Genomic DNA, 17,437 nt, shown 5'->3' on the forward strand with positions numbered 1-17,437 from the left:
CTTTTCTTAATTCCTTTTTGTTTTTTGGTGGTGGTGGTGGTGGTGGTGGTTGGGGGTGGGGGTGGGTGGATTTGGGCTGCAGGGGATCGAGGATTGGATTTTGGTATATCTGCCACTTACTTGCTCAACAAGAAACTCTATTGATATGACACTTTATATGCATATGAATATTTAGTGAAAATTGTATAGTTAAGTAAAATGGAGATCTTCAAAATCCTGGTCTGTCTTACTTCTCCCACAACTTTTCTTGGTCATGCAAAGGATCCAAACGAAAAAAGAATGTTATCTTTTGAAGTGCACTGTGCACCTATGTCATCAAATAAAAATGAAAAAGTCCGGTCTCTAAGTCTTTAAATATACGATATATTTATAAATAATCTAGAAAATTGTTAGTCTTTCTAAGTTCCATGTGTTGAGATTAAAAGATTTGAGGCAAAGTGAGCTCTCTTTTGCTTTGAAAAGGACAAGTGTCTCTCATTGGTGGTGTAAAGAAAAATAAATGTGCTTATAATGAGAAAGCACTTCTCTCGGTATTAAATGGGTTGGAAAGAAAGTAATAAGTCTCGCGTGCATCGTCATTGTCGTCGCTCGCTCGACTTCGGATTTTGTCAAAGATTGATTGATTAATCTTTTTGGAAAAAATTTCTTTCAATTATTTAATTAATTAATTAAAATTCAACACGGAATAACCCAGGACTCGCGACGCGACCCGATCTAGTTCTTTCCCGGATTATTTTAAATCCTCTTCCCCTAATATTTCAAACGGAAAATGTTCCCACCTGTTCCAACAACCATGGCTGTTTTTGTAAGGTTGCAAACCTTTTCAGAAATAGTACCGAAAATAGCTATAAATATGCCTTGATCCCAGAATCTTTCCTTACGAAATTTTCTGATCTTCTTCTTCTTCTTCTTCTGCACAAAATTTTTCAGTGTGTTTTACAACCATTGAGTGGTTCGAAGTTCATCAGAGTTTTTGGTACCAATACACTGGTGAGTTAAATCGTTTTATCCTGGGATGATAATATTCCAGCACTTCAGGTACTTGAGGGGAATAATTTTCTTAATGACACACTATGCATTTAGTGGGGTCGATTTATTCCGAAATTATTTTCATATTATTTCGACATTCTGTTGCTGCTAACTTTCTGTTTCTGTTTTCTGTTTTAGAAAGTTTACTGTTTCATTATTTTTTATAAAAAAACAGATTGGGTAACACCATGTCATGCAAAATTCTTTATTAATAAGTTCCGAATTACCGCAGAGTTTGTGGGGGGATGGGGAGGGAGTTATCCTTATAACTAACTTAATACTCAATAGAGTACCCCACAACAAAACGCAATCTATTCCATATGAAAAATGGAAAGGAAGAAAACCCAACTTGAAATATTTCAAAGTGTGGGAGTGTCTAGCAAAGGTACAATTACCTTTACCCAAAATGGTAAAAATCGAATCAAAAATTGTGGATTGTGTTTTCATTGAATATGCTACAAACAGTAAAGCATGTCGGTTTTTGGTTTATAAATCTGATAATCCCGAAATTCATGTTAATACGATAATTGAATTAGATAATGCTGAATTCTTTCAAAGCATCTATCCGTATAAAATTGAATGCGAGTCGTTAAGTGAAAGACCTAAACGACCACGGGAAGAACCAAAGAAAAATACTCCAAGTGAAGAAGATCCAAGGCGTAGAAAATGTCAAAGAACATCTACTTCCTTTGGACCATATTTTGAGACATTCTTGCATGAAAATGAGCCTCAAACTTTCAAAGCACCTATGTCATCTTCTGATTCAGCATTTTGAAAAGAGGCAGTCAATAGTGAGATTCAATCAATTTTGGATAACCATACATGGGAATTGATTGATCTTCATCGAGGAAATAAGCCTTTAGGTTCGAAATGTATCTTTAAACAGAAAATGAAAGATGATGGCACTATTAACAAATATAAGGCAAGACTTGTTGTCAAAGGTTATAGATAAAAGGAAGGCCTTGATTACTTTGACACTTACTCGTCGGTAATGAGGATAACATCTATTAGGGTCTTAGTGGCACTGGCGGCCGTGTATGGTCTTGAAATCCATCAAATGGATAGTAAAACAACTTTCTTAAATGAAGAATTGGAGGAAGAGATTTACATGGAACAACCTAAGGGTTTTATGGTTGCGGGTAAAGAAAAAAAGTGTGCAAACTAGTTAAGTCACTTTATGGGCTTAAACAAGCACCCAAACAATGGCATGCCATATTTGACCAAACAATGTTGGCAAGTGGGTTTAAAATTAACGAGTGTGACAAATATGTTTACATTAAAAATACTTCAGGTCATGAAGTCATTGTTTATTTATATGTTGATGACATGTTGATAATAAGCAAAAATATGACATATATAAATGCTACCAAGCGCATGTTAGCTAGCAAATGCGACATGAAAGAATTAGGAGTTGTTGATGTGATCTTAGGAATAAGAATTCACAAGACTCCACAAGGTCTAGCATTATCACATTCTCATTATATTGAAAAAGTACTTGACAAGTTCAAGTATTTGGATTTCAAGATTGCCAAGACTCCAATTGACGTGAGTTATGCACTTCAAAAGAATAAAGGTGAAAGTGACTCACAACTGGACTATGCAAGAGTATTGAAAAGTTTGATGTATATCATGAATTGTATGTGACCAGATATAGCATGTGATATTAGCAAACTAAGTCGGTTTACAAGTAATCCCAATCAAATACATTGGATGGCAATGAAATGAGTTTTGGGGTATCTGAAATATACCCAAAATTATGCTTTGCATTATAACAAATATCCCTCCGTGATCGAGGGATATAGTGATGCAAATTGGATCACCGGATCATCTGAAGTTAAATCCACGAGTGGATATGTTTTCACAATTGGGGGTGGAGAAGTGTCTTGGAAATCATCCAAACAAACGTGCATCGCCTATTCTACAATGGAATCTGAATTCATAGCTTTAGACAAGGCCGGTGAAGAAGCTGAATGGCTCTGAAATTTCTTGGAAGATAATCCATTTTGGCCCAAACCTTTGGCACCTATATTTATACTTTATGATAGTCAAGCAGCAATAGGCAAGGCATGAAGCGTTATATATAACGAAAAATCTTATCACAAACGACGGAGACACAATACCGTTAGACAACTACTCTCTAGTGGTGTTATCATAATTGACTACGTAAAGTTAAGAGATAACATGTCAGATCCACTTACAAAGGGCCTATCTAGAGAGGCAGTTGAAAGATCATGGAAGGGAATGGGGTTAATGCCTATGACAAGTCATCATGGCAGTAACTCTACTTAGTAGACTGGAGATCCCAAGAGCTAGGTTCAAAGAGATCAAACAAAGTTATGAATGATGGTTCAACATTGTCAAATAACTCAACCCATTCTCGTGATAAAGGCAATGTTCAGAAATTAGGGTAAAGCATTAAGGCCTTTTAATGAGTCAATAAAGCTTGAACTTTTTAATGATTTGCTAAGTCTGACAGGAAGTAACCATATAGTGTGTCTATAAGATTACACGTTTAGAAATTACCTATGTGAGTGTGAAGTGTAAGCCGCTTCAAGGGGAATGAAAGTAAAGGGCCATTCTCTAAGCACTCATGAAACCAGGCGGTGTTCATGGATGAAATGAACACAACCGTGATAACCATAGATGGTTAAGGGTTGATTGTGTGATTATGATATCTAGGTATACAACAAATCTCGATGGTTCAAAGATATCAAATCTACCGATTGACCGAGTATATTCGATATAAGTTCACTACGAAAAGTTCAAAGAAAAACCTACTTAATCAGATGCAATTAATCCTTGCATGTAAATCATGCACTCATCCATGCATTTCTTTGTCTTATAGCCATTCCCCATTCATGGGGGGATTATTGGGATTAAAAGATTGGTGAATGGGAAATGGAGAGAAGAAAGTAAAGGGAAAGTGAGCTCTTTTTCTTTGGAAAGAGCTAGTGTCCCTCATTGGTGGTGGAAACAAAAATGAATGAGCTTATATTGAGGAAGCAATTCTCTCGGTATTAAATGGGTTGGAAAGAAAGTAAGTCTCGCGCCACCGCCGCCGCCGCCGCCGCTCGCTCGGCTCGGCTTCGGCTTCGGATTCAGATTCAGATTTGATCAAAGATCGATTGATTAATTAATCTTTTTGGACAAAATTTCTTTTAATTAATAAATGAATTAATTAATTTAATTAATTAACAAAATTCAACCCGGAATAACCCAGGACTTGCGAAGCGACCCAATCCGTTTCTTTCCTGGATTATTTAAGATCTTTTTTCACGGAATAATTCAAACGGAAAATGTTCCCACCTGTTCCAACAACCATGGTTCTTTTTGAAAGGTTGCAAACCTTTTCAGAAACTATGCTAGAATATGGCTATAAAAATGCCTTAATCCCAAGATCTTTCCTTATGAAATTTTGTGATCCTCTTCTTCTTCTTCTACACAAAATTTTCAAGTGTGTTTCACAACCATTGAGTGGCTCGAAGTTCATCAGAGTTTTTGGTACCAACACACTGGTGAGTTAAATCGTTTTATCATGAGAGGATAATAGTCCAGCACCTCGGGTACTTGAGGGAAATAATTTCCTTAAGAACACACTGTGCATTCAGTAGGATCGCTTTATTCCGAAATTATTTTCAGATATTATTTCGACATTCTGTTGGTGCTAACTTTCTATTTCTGTTTTCTATTTCAGAAAGTTTATTGTTTCATTATTCATTATAGTAATACAGAATGGGTAACAATCTTAAGAAAATTAATTTTTATATTATAATATGTATTCTGTTTTTGGAGATTAAAACCTGTGTGGTTTTCTAATCTTTCTGAATTTTTCTATTCTGATTTGAATATATAAAAACTTCATCGGAGTATTAAAATTCAGAAATGATTTGAAGAACATAAAAACTTTATCGTTTTCTGTAAAACAGTATATAAAAACTTTAATTTTTATTTATTAAATGTATTATTTATCGTTAATTACAGTACTGTTTATTGTACTATTTTTTTTACCATTAATTGAACTCTTCTGTTGTTGACAGTGAGAAATGACAACTGATAATGAAAATCCTTCTGCGACTGTTGCGGCAACGACGATAGCCTCATCAAGCCAAACTGCTGTGCCACCGGCCGAGAAATCGGGGAATTTTTCTAGAGCCAACTTCAAAGAAAGGCATCAAAAGTGTCTTCTTCTGGCTTACCACACTTGGTATGAAGAAATTCACTAGTGAAGAACCTCCAGTGCCTGCTGCGGACATGCCAGACAACCATAAATTTATGATTGTTGAGGCGTGGAAACAAGCAGACTTTCTTTGCAAAGGCTACATCCTAAGTACTTTGGAGGATGACTTGTACAATGTCTACAGTGCTATGAAAACTTTGAAAGAATTATGAGACACACTTGAAAAGAAGTACAAGACTGAAGATGCATGCTTGAAAAAGTTTGTGGTTGCCAAGTTTTTAGACTATAAATGATAGACAACAAAACTGTTGGAACCCAAGTTCAAGAGGTTCAACTTATTTTTCACAACCTTATTGATGAAGGTATGGTAGTGAATGAAGCATTTCAAGTGGCTGCAATGATTGAAAAATTCCCTCCTTCGTGGAGAGATTTCAAAAACTATCTTAAGCATAAGCGCAAAAAAATAAAGTTGGAAGATCTTGTGATTCGTCTCAAAATTGAGGAAGAAAATAAAACAGTCGAGAAGAAGTCTCGTGGAAATTCAACGATTATGGGAGCAAATATCGTTGAAGAGACTGCCCCAAAAAGTAAGAAGAGGAAGAGGTCTTCTGGACAGACTAAGGAGCAGAACAAGAAGAAATTCAAGGGCAACTGCTATAAGTGTGGAAAAGCTGGTCACAAAGCCCTTGATTGTCGTCTCCCCAAAAAGAATAAACAAAAGGGACAGGCCAACATAGTGGAGAAGAATGATGACATCGATGATCTGTGTGCAATGCTTTCGGAATGTAACCTAGTTGGAAATCCGAAGGAGTGGTGGATTGACTCTGGAGCCACTCGACATGTTTGTGCTGTCAAAGAAGCATATGTGACTTACTCTATTGTTGGTCCCGAAGAAGAGCTTTCCATGGGAAATACTGCAACAGCCAAGATTGAGGGTTATGGGAAGATATTCATGAATATGACTTCCGGCAAGGTGTTAACGCTCAACAACGTTCTTCATGTTCCTACTGTTAGGAAGAATTTAGTTTCAACTTCTTTACTTATTAAGAATGGATTCAAATGTGCATTTTTATCTGACAAAGTTGTTGTAAGCAAGAATGAACTGTATGTTGGAAAGGACTACCTCACAGAGGGCCTTTTCAAACTCAATATAATGGTTGTTGATAGTATTAATAAAATATCAGCTTCTTCTTATTTATTAGAGTCAAATGATTTATGGCATATTCGTTTAGGACATGTCAATTACAAAACCTTGGGAAAGTTAATTAATTTAGTAGTATTACCTAAATACGAGTGTAATAAATCAAAATGTCAAATATGTGTTGAATCTAAGTTTGTAAAACATCCTTATAAGTCTGTCGAAAGGAATTCAAATCCTTTAGACTTAATTTATACTGACATTTGTGATATGAAGTCGACACCATCTCTAGCTGGAAAAAGGTATTTTATAACTTTTATTGAAGATTGTACTCGATATTGTTATGTTTATTTGCTTAATAGTAAGGATGAAATAATTTAAATATTTAAGCAATACAAGAATGAAGTGGAGAATCAATTGAATAAAAAGATCAAAATAATTAGAAGTAATAGGGGTGGAGAATATGAATCTTCGATTGCAGAAATATGTTCGAAATATGGAATTACCCATCAAATTACTGCCCCCTACAAACCTCAATCCAATGGAATTGCGGAAAGGAAAAATCGAACATTAAAGAAAATGATGAATTATTTATTAATAAGTTCTGTATTACTGCAGAGTTTGTGGGAGGAAGCTATCCTTACAGCTAACCGAATACCCAACAGAGTAACCCGCAGCAAAACGGAATCTATTCCATATGAAAAATGGAAAGGAATAAAACCCAACTTGAAATATTTCGAAGTGTGGGAGTGTCTAGCAAATGTACAAGTGCCTTTTTCCAAAAGGGTAAAAATCGAATCAAAAACTGTGGATTGTGTTTTAATTGGATATGCTACAAACAGTAAAGCATGTCGGTTTTTGGTTCATAAATATGATAATCCCGAAATTCATGTTAATACGATAATTAAATCAGATAATGCAGAACTCTTTGAACGCATCTATCCGTATAAAACTAAATGTGAGTCGTTAAGTGAAAGACCTAAACGACCACGGGAAGAACCAAAGGAAAATACTCCAAGTGAAGAAGATCCAAGGGGTAGCAAATATCAAAGAACATCTACTTCCTATGGACAAGATTTTATGACATTCTTGCTTGAAAATGACCCTCAAACTTTCAAAGCAGCTATGTTATCTTCTGATTAAGCATTTTCGAAAGAGGCAGTCATAGTGAGATTCAATAAATTTTGGATAACCATACATGGGAATTGGTTGATCTTCATCTAGGAAATAAGCCTTTATGTTCGAAATGGATCTTTAAACGGTAAATGAAAGCTGATGGAACTATTGACAAATATAAGGCAAGACTTGTTGTCAAAGGTTATAGACAAAAGGAAGGCCTTTATTACTTTGACAATTACTCGCCGGTAACGAGGATAACATCTATTAGGGTGTTAGTGGCACTGGCGGATGTGTATGGTCATGAAATCCATCAAATGGATGTTAAAACAACTTTCTTAAATGGAGAATTGGAGGAATAGATTTACATGAAACAACTTGAGAGTTTTGTGGTTATGGGTAAAGAAATGAAAGTGTGCAAACTGTGTAATTCATTTTATGGACTTAAACAAGTACCCAAAAAATAGCATGCCAAATTTGACCAAACAATGTTGGCAAGTGGGTTTAAAATCAATGAGTGTGATAAATGTATTTATATTAAAAATACTCCAGGTCATGAAGTCATTGTTTAAATTTATATGTTGATGACATATTGATAATGAGCAAAAATATGGCAGATAAAAATGCTACTAAGCGTATGTTGGCTAGCAATTCGACATGAAAGACTTAAGAGTTGCTGATGTGATCATAGGAATCAGAATTCACAAGACTCGACAAGGTCTAGCATTATCACAGTCTCACTACATTGAAAAAGTACTTGACAAGCTCAAGTATTTGAATTTCAAGATTGCCAAGACACCAATTGACTTGAGTTATGCATTTCAAAAGAATGAAGGTGAAAGTGACTCACAACTGAACTATACAAGAGTACTGAAAAGTTTGATGTATATCATGAACTGTACGCGACCAGATATAGCATGTGCTATTAGCAAACTCAGTTAGTTTACAAGTAATCCCAATTAAATACATTGGATGTCAATGAAACGGGTTTTGGGATATCTGAAACATAACCAAAATTATGCTTTGCATTATAACAAATATCCCTCGATGATCGACGGATATAGTGATGCAAATTGGATCACCAGATCATCTGAAGTTAAATCCACGAGTGGATATGTTTTCACAATTGGGGGTGGAGTAGTGTCTTGAAAATCATCCAAACAAACGTGCATCGCCTATTCTGCGATAGAATCTGAATTCATAGCCTTAGACAAGGCCAGTGCAGAGCTGAATAGCTCCAGAATTTCTTGAAAGATATTTCATTTTGGCCCAAACCTTTGGCACCTATATGTATATATTGTGATAGTCAAGCGGAAATAGGCAAGGCATGGAGCGTTATGTATAACGAAAAATCTCGTCACATACGACGGAGACACAATACCGTTAGACAACTACTCTCTAGTGGTGTTATCACAATTGACTACGTAAAGTCAAGAGATAACATGTCGGATCCACTTACAAAGGTCCTATCTAGAGAGGCAGTTGAAAGATCATGGAAGAGAATGAGGTTAAGGCCTATGACAAATCATCATGGCAGTAACTCTACCTAGAAGACTAGAGATCCCAAGAGTTAGGTTCAAAGAGATCAAACAAAGTTATGAATGACGGTTCAACATTGTTAAATAACTCAACCCATTCTTGTGATGAAGGCAATGTTCAGAAATTAGGCTAAAGCATTAAGGCTTTTTGATGAGTTAATAAAGCTTGAACTTTTTAATAATTTTCTAAGTCTGGCAGGAAGTGACCAAATAGAGTGTCTATAGGATTACACGTTTAGAAATCACCTATGTGAGTGTGAAGTATAAGCCTCTTCAAGGGGAATGAAAGTAAATGCCCATTCTCTAAGCACTCATGAAACCAAGCGGTGTTCATGGCTGAAACGTACACAACCGTGAGAACCATAGATGGTTAAGGGTTGATTGTGTGAATTATGTTGTCTAGGTATACAACAAAGCTCGACAGTTTAAAGATATCAAATCTACTGATTGACCGAGTATATCCGATATAAGTTCACTACGGAGAGTTCAAAGGGAAACTTACTTAATCAGATGCAATTATTCCTTGCATGTAAATCACACACTCGTCTATGTATTCCTTTGTCATATAGCCATTCCCCATTCATGTGGGGGATTGTTGGAATTAAAAAATTGGTGAATGAAAAATGGAGGAAAAGTGAGATCTCTTTTGCTTTGGAAAGAGCAAGTGTTCCTCATTGGTGGTGGAAAGAAAGGTGAATGTGCTTATATTGAGAAAGAAATTATCTTGGTATTAAATGGGTTGGAAAGAAAGTAAGCCTCGCGCGGCCGTCGCTCGCTCGCTCGGCTCGGTTTCAGTTTCGGCTTCAGATTCGGATTCAGATTTGGTCAAAGATCGATTGATTGATTAATATTTTTGGACAATATTTTTTTTAATTGTTTAATTAATTAATTTAATTAGTTAACGAAAATTCAACTCGGAATAACCCACGACCTGCGACCCAGTCCGTTTCTTTCCCGATTTTTTTAAAAATCCTATTTCCCGAAATATTTCAAACGGAAAATGTTCCCACGTGTTCCAACATCCATGGCTATTTTTGGAAGGTTGCAAACCTTTTCAGAAACAGTACCAGAAAATGGCTATAAATATGCTTTGATCCCAGAATCTTTCCTTGCGAAATTTTTTGATCTTCTTCTTCTTTTTCTGCACAAAATTTTTCAGTGTATTTTACAATCATTGAGTGGTTCGAAGTTCATCAGATTTTTTAGTACCAATACACTAGTGAGTTAATTCGTTTTATCCTGTGAGGATAATATTCTAGCATCTCGGGTACTTAAGGGGAATAATTTTCTTAAGGTCACACTTTGCATTCTGTGGGCTCGATTTATTCCGAAATTATTTTCAGATATTATTTTGACATTTTGTTACTGCTAACTTTCTATTTATGTTTGTTTTAAAAAATTTACTATTTAATTATTCATTATAGTAATACATATTGGTAACACCATGCCATGCAAAATTTAATAAATTCCCACTCCAAGTCTTTAAGGATAAAAATCTCCAATGGGGCAAGTTCAATCGCCTCTCAAGCATGCACTTGCATACTAACATATATTTGAAAAGTCAAACCGAAACAAAACCAATCCGACATTTTATATATATATATATATATATATATATCACCTAACAGTCAGTCACTCAGTATACACTTAATTTTGGGCGGCGTCCTTTTACCTCCTTTATCTTGTTTGAGATAAAATTAATACCACCTTGAAATATATAATACTAGTTTCATAAGGTAGGGTAATATACATGTGCACCAGTTCAGCGCCACATCAGAAATTCACTTTAATTTAATTTTTCACACTTTTTTTTTAATTAATTATGCTTTTAAACTAATTATTATTAAAAACACTCATAATATATCATCTTCCGCTAATTAACTATGGAGACAGGAGGAGCGAGAAGTTTGCAAATTCAAATTTACCATATGAGTGAAACTACTTACCCAATAAATGCTTAAAGCAACAAAAATCCCGTCAAATAAATACCGTAAAAAAGTGCAGTGAGATTTACCGTTTAGCACTATAATTTCCTCTCAACACTATTTTCGAAACCAATAAATGATAGTGCTTTGGTGAAGAAATTTTTGAAAGAAGTACTCCTCCTTGTCCACTTTAATTGATTCTTTAGCGTTGTTTGATTTATATACGATTTATTCAGATACAGAATTAACTTTTTTTTAAAATTGCCCTTGGAGAATCTTTTATTTTTTCAATGAACAACGTAAAAGTTAATATGATCAATTTTATTGTTAATTAATATTAAAGAGTGAATTCCTTAATATGTGCGTGATTTAACAGAGGCGGATCCAGGATTTGATGGCTACGGGTGCCACTGTCTTTAATGTAAACTTACCTCTAGTCAAGAAGGTCGAATTGGGGTGTACATTTGGCTAGTTCGCTCTAGTGGTGAGCACCCTCCACTTTCAACCAAGAGGTTGTGAGTTCGAGTCACCCCAAGAGCAAGGTGAAGAGTTCTTGGAGGGAGGGAGCCGAGGGTCTATCGGAAACAGCCTCTCTACCCCAGGGTAGGGATAAAGTCTGCGTACACACTACCCTCTACATACTCCACTAGTGGGATTATACTGGGTTGTTGTTGTTGATTTGGCTAGTTCGCTCAGTTTTGAATTAACTCGGTTCGATTCGATTCATTTCATTTTTCAATTAATTCGGTTCACTTCATAAGATTTTTGGTGTATAAATACACACATGATAAGCAAACTAAAAATGTTGGTCCTTGAAGAAAAAAAATAACATTAACTAGAATAAAAGAAAAATGATTAAAAAATATTGAAATTTCAAAATTCGAGATTTAGAAAAGGAAAATAGATATAAATATACTTTTATAATTTAAATAACTAATAAAAATGGAACCGTATTAAGAGAGAATACAAATATGAAAATAAGGAATTAAGAGAAAGAGAAGAAAAGAAAAGTGTGAACAAGGGAAAGCAATATAGGCTTTGTTAAAAAAAGAGTGAGAGGAGGTTCAAACCTAGGTCTCGGGCCTAGCAAGAAGCACTTGAACCGTGGCACCTACCATAACTTTGTTACTCAGGGTGTCATAATTTTATTTTATACCTTTTTTTACATGAAATATTAATGAAATACCAATACTAATATGAAATTCTATCGGAGTGACCGGGTGGTGTATCACCCCCTTCCCTCTGTATAAATCTGCCCATGCGTGTGAACAACTAAAAAAAAATTAAATAAAGTGGATCGGAGGTAATAAATGAGAAGTCAATTTTAAGAGACAAACTAAAGGAGCAACTAGTTATTAAGAAAACATTTAAAGGCGAGAGGAGTGAAAATGGAAGTTACTTCAGGGGACCAAATATTTTTCGCCGTTGATAACATTTTGCTGTAGTTGGCTTTTATCAGTTTATGACTTTATGTATGGGTGAATGAAGATGATAGACGGGGAGGACTAGTGGTGGGCCAGCTTGTAATAAAATGTGTGGGCAATTAGAAAATGACACTTTTCATTTAGTCAGTTTTTTAACTCAAATTCTTTTCTTCTCACTCGCCATTGAGAAAGTATTTTTGTCTTAACTTGCCACGTCATCAAATAAGGGAACAATAATTTCAAACTTCAAACAAGATAAGAGGGTAAAAAGACGCCCACAAAGTTTAAGCTGGCTATAGATTTTGGCTTAATATTTTTAAAAAAATTTGAAAATATTCTTTGTTTATGAAATCTGATCATATTTTTGAAAAAATAAACTTCATAAATTTTTTATTCCCAAAATTGGTTTAGGGCATTTTTTAGGTGAGAAATTTTCTTCTACTCACAAAACTTAAATTTTTCTTCAAATAAAATATATGTCTAAACACAATTTCAACTTTCAAAAATTATTTTTCAACACAATTTTAAAAAAAAAATTCAAGTTTCAATCAAATCTAGGCTCAAATCCTTTCAAAGTATGTAACTGAATTTTTGGAATAAGTTTAGAATGCCACATATGTATTTTCCCCATATATTTACACTACGTGTCTCGAGTTCGGTTGACCTAGTGAACCGAACATCCACCTCTTACTATGTTAATTTATATATTGCATGCTACATATATTCCATATATTTTGGAATAAATATATGCTACGCACCCTATATATTCAGCCTATCTAGCTAGCCGACACCTTGAAATCCGCCCTAAAAAGATGTCTTTGGCCGTCGCAAGTTACCTCATTTACTGCTTTTCCTATATGCTAAGCTGAATATTTCTACTTTAAACGATCGTATCCTCTCCTCATACTATGCTAAAATGGTCCGAATTGTTGGCTCTATATTTGGTCCTCTCACATTGGCGTCTTACTCATCACTTCTTTTCCACTCACTTTGTCCCCTTCTCTATTCCATTTCTATCTTGTAATCTGTAACTCAGTTGCTAAATTTCAAACTCGAAGAAAGATTGAAAGGGCTTTATCATAAACTCATGTACTATTCGGTCAGTCCACGTCATAGGAATATTCTTCCTATTTGATTATGCTTCTTTAATTCAGTTAATTTAATTGACCCCCCCCCCCCCCAATTGAATTAAGGGTTACAGTTTACTGTGCTATTTGATCTCCTTTCTCCTACTTTTATTTTCCTTTTATTTTAATTTTCAGTTGGATAATCTTGTAATTTGTACTTGACTAGTAATACTTATTAATTTTTAATTTTCAAAAGCATGTTCTATGGAAAGGACAAGAAAACTATATATGGCGTGTTTCCCTGACGTATTTTGGCAAAACTTTAATTTGGTCATTGACGTCAAGTGAGGTTGGTGATATCAACCACGTCGGGAAAAAAATGTCATAATTTCTAAAAAATTATGACGAATTATTAGGTGAACACAAAGACTATGACGAATCCAAATTACCCGTGCACTTGGATATTTTATCGCATGTGCCTCTCTAGGATAATCTCATCCCAAAGAAGTTATATTGTATACAGGTGAAATCGGGGTTAACGCACAGCTCGATTTCACGGTGTATCAAATAGGCGGAAACTATTTGTAGCAAACGGGATACTTGCCATCGGACCTGATAAGGCAACTCTCCCGAACCCAGAAAGAGCTCCAAAACCTCGAAAAATATGGTAAACGATTACACACAACTAGCAGGGGGCGTGCTATCCGCGCTACACCGGATATCACGGCGCAAATCTCGTCCGATGTCGGTAACGGATCAGTAATTAGAGAAAGAAAGATTTTTTTACCCTTTTTAGACTTGTACTAGGGGTGAAACCCTCCTACTATATAAAGAGGAAGTTCTCTTTGATAAGACACATTGTAACATGCATACCAAGGCAATACAAATTTATTTTCTCTGTTTTCTAGCTATTGAAAAGTTTTTATTTTATTGTTGTTCTTCATATACGTTTGGCTTCGAACCAAGGGTCTGATCGAGAGCAAAATTACTGTTCAACCCAAATTCAAGCCTGGCCGTAACATCACAATTGGTTTGGTTATTCATTCTATACTTAATTCGTTTATCTAAAATTCTTGATTATTTGTGTTGAATCAATCCACATATCCTTAAAATCGCGTATAAATTCAATTGTTATCTATTTTAAGGGTAAACAGTTTGCCGCCCACCGTGGGGCTAAGGATAATAATGGTGGTTTGATACAAATTTCCATAACACACTCTATTTTATGCTTGTTCTTTGAAGTCTCAATTTCAGGTTAGCTTAAAAATATCAAATTCTCAATCTGTTCACTTGAACGTTGAGGTTGAGTCTGGCTGTAACGACCCGAACGGTCGTTTTGAGCTCTAGTGCGTCGTTCGACGGTTTAAGGCCATGAGCAATTTCACTTCAGGTATTATGACTTTTAAGCGTGGTCGGAATTAAAATTCGGAAAGTTCGGAGTGGATTTGGAAAGAGAATCCTCATTTCGGAAGCTTGAAGTTGGAAGAATCTGACCAAGGGTTAATTTTGAGAAAACGACATCGGAATCGGGAATTGAAGGTTCCAATAGGTTCGTATGATGTTTATGGACTTAGGCGTATGTCCGAATCGGGTTTTGAATGACCCGGGAGCATTTCGACGCATACTGTGGAAGTTAGCCTTTTGGAAGAATTTCATCATTTTGGGTTGAAGTGCATTTCAATATTGTCGATATCCGTTTGGGATTTTGAATATGGGAATAGCTCCATATGGTGATTCTGGTATTGAGAGCGCGCCCGGAAGTGAATTTGGAGGTCCGTAGGTCATTTTGGGGTCTTTTGACGAAAGTTAGAAATTTGAAGGTTTTCGAGAAGTTTGACCGGAGGTGGACTTTTTGATATCGGGATCGGATTTCCGATTCTGAAAGATGGAGTAGGCCCATAATGTCGAATGTGACTTGTGTGCAAAATCTGAGGTCAATCGGGCATGATTTGATAGGTTTCGACATCGAATGTAGAAGTTTGAGGTTCTAAAGTTCATTAAGCTTGAATTGGGTTGCGATCCATGATTTTGATGATGTTTGATGTGATTTGATGGCACGACTAAGTCCGTATAGTATTTCAGTACGTGTTGGTATTATGGGTTGAGGTCCCGGGGGCCTCGGGTGGATTCCGGATGGTTAACGGATTGAATTTGGCCTTATAGAGGTGCTGAGGCTGCTGTCTTCTGGTGTAACCGCATCTGCGAGGTTAGGGCCGCAGGTGCGGAGCCGCAGAAGCGGCCACGAGGGTTGCAGAAGTGGCTTAGGCTGGAGATGGCTGGGACCACAGATGCGGCCGAGTTATGTAGAAGCGGGACCGTACCTGCATACGTGGAGCCGCAGAAGCGAAGGCACATAAGCGGATGGGGCCCGCAGATGCGGAGCTGAGGGGTCTGGAGGAGGACTGCAAAAACGGTAGAGTGGCTGCACCTACGGAGCCGCAGAAGCGGCTATTGCACCGCAGGTACGAGGATCGCTGGGCAGTGAGGTTTTATAAAACAGAGTTTTGGTTCATGTTCACTTCATTTCGTCCATGGGAGCCGATTTTGGAGCACTGTTGAAGTTCCATCTTCAACAACTATAATAGGGTAAGTGATTTCTTCACATTGTGAGTTAAATACATGATTTTTACATGGATTCAAGCTTGAAAATTTGTACAAATTTGGGATTTTGAAGAAAAACCTAGAAATTGATATTCTTGGATTTTGATCACGAATTGGGCATGAAATTGAGAATAAATTATATATTGGAATCCGTAGTGCTAATGATTATCTTCAAAATTTTTTGGAATCCGGGCACGTGGGCATGAGGGTGATTTTTTATCGACTTTTAGAACGGAATTGGAATTTGTTATAAATTAGATTATAAGGAGTATTAGAGTATATATTCATGGATTTGCACATTTATTGACTAGTTTTGGAGCGTAGAGCATTGGTTCGAGATATTGGAAAGGCTTGGGAGTCGGTGAAGGAACTTCGGAGCGAGGTAAGTCTCATTTCTAATCTTGTAAGGGGGAATTAACCCCATAGGTGATCTAAATGGTTATGTGCTTCTATTTGGGGGGACTATGTATGCACGAGGTGACGAGAGTCCGAACGTAGCCACTGCTATGCCTATCTCATGGTAGTTTTAGGCTTACATCATGCCTTATTGGTATTGTTATTGATTTATGATTATTGTTTGTCTTGAGAAGGAGCGGGATTTAGTTTGCTTATTAAATGTTTTGAAAGGAGTTGAAACTGAGGAAAAATTGGGATCTTAAAAGTTTTCATTTGAATTTCGTATTTTGAAAAGAATGGAAGAATACTATAATAACTTAAGAAATCTATATGTAACCGCGTCGCAAGTATGATCCGCGAGTGGGGTAATTCCTTAAATTTATATTTGACAGCGTCACATGTATGATACGCGAGCGGGGTAATAGATGCATCTATGGTTCGCGCCGTTCGACCCTTGGTAGTGCACAATTTACATTTATATTGGATCGGGCTGAACGTCCTCGGTGGTATTTGCGTGTGATAACAGAACTGGAAGTCCCTTTTATAATTGGTATAAATTCATTATTTGAAAGATTATTGGTTTTAAATGAAGGAAGTGATTTAGGTTCTTAAATATGGTGATGAATTGTTCAGTTATTTCTTGTTCCGAGTTTTATTGTTATATATATCATGCATAATTAGAATTGCATATTATCATATTGTTGGCCCTTAGTAACTGTCGAAGTCAACCCCTTGTCACTACTTCTTTGAGGTTAGACGGGACACTTACTGGGTACGCGTTGATTTACGTACTCATGCTACGCTTGCTGCACGTTTTGTGCAGGTACATATATGTCTAGCGGCCTTGTGGGCGCAAATGAGCATTTATTGCGTGGACTTAGGTGAGCTACATTTCACGTTACGAGTCCGCAACCAGCAGAGTCTCCTTCAGAAATATTAAAGATGAGAACCAAATTAATATTTATTTTTGGCTTGCCTGACAGCGGTATCCGGCGCCATCACGACCTTTAATGGATTTTTGGGTCG

This window comes from Nicotiana tabacum, chromosome 23 (assembly GCF_000715075.1).
Source record: "Nicotiana tabacum cultivar K326 chromosome 23, ASM71507v2, whole genome shotgun sequence".
Lineage (NCBI taxonomy): Eukaryota > Viridiplantae > Streptophyta > Magnoliopsida > Solanales > Solanaceae > Nicotiana > Nicotiana tabacum.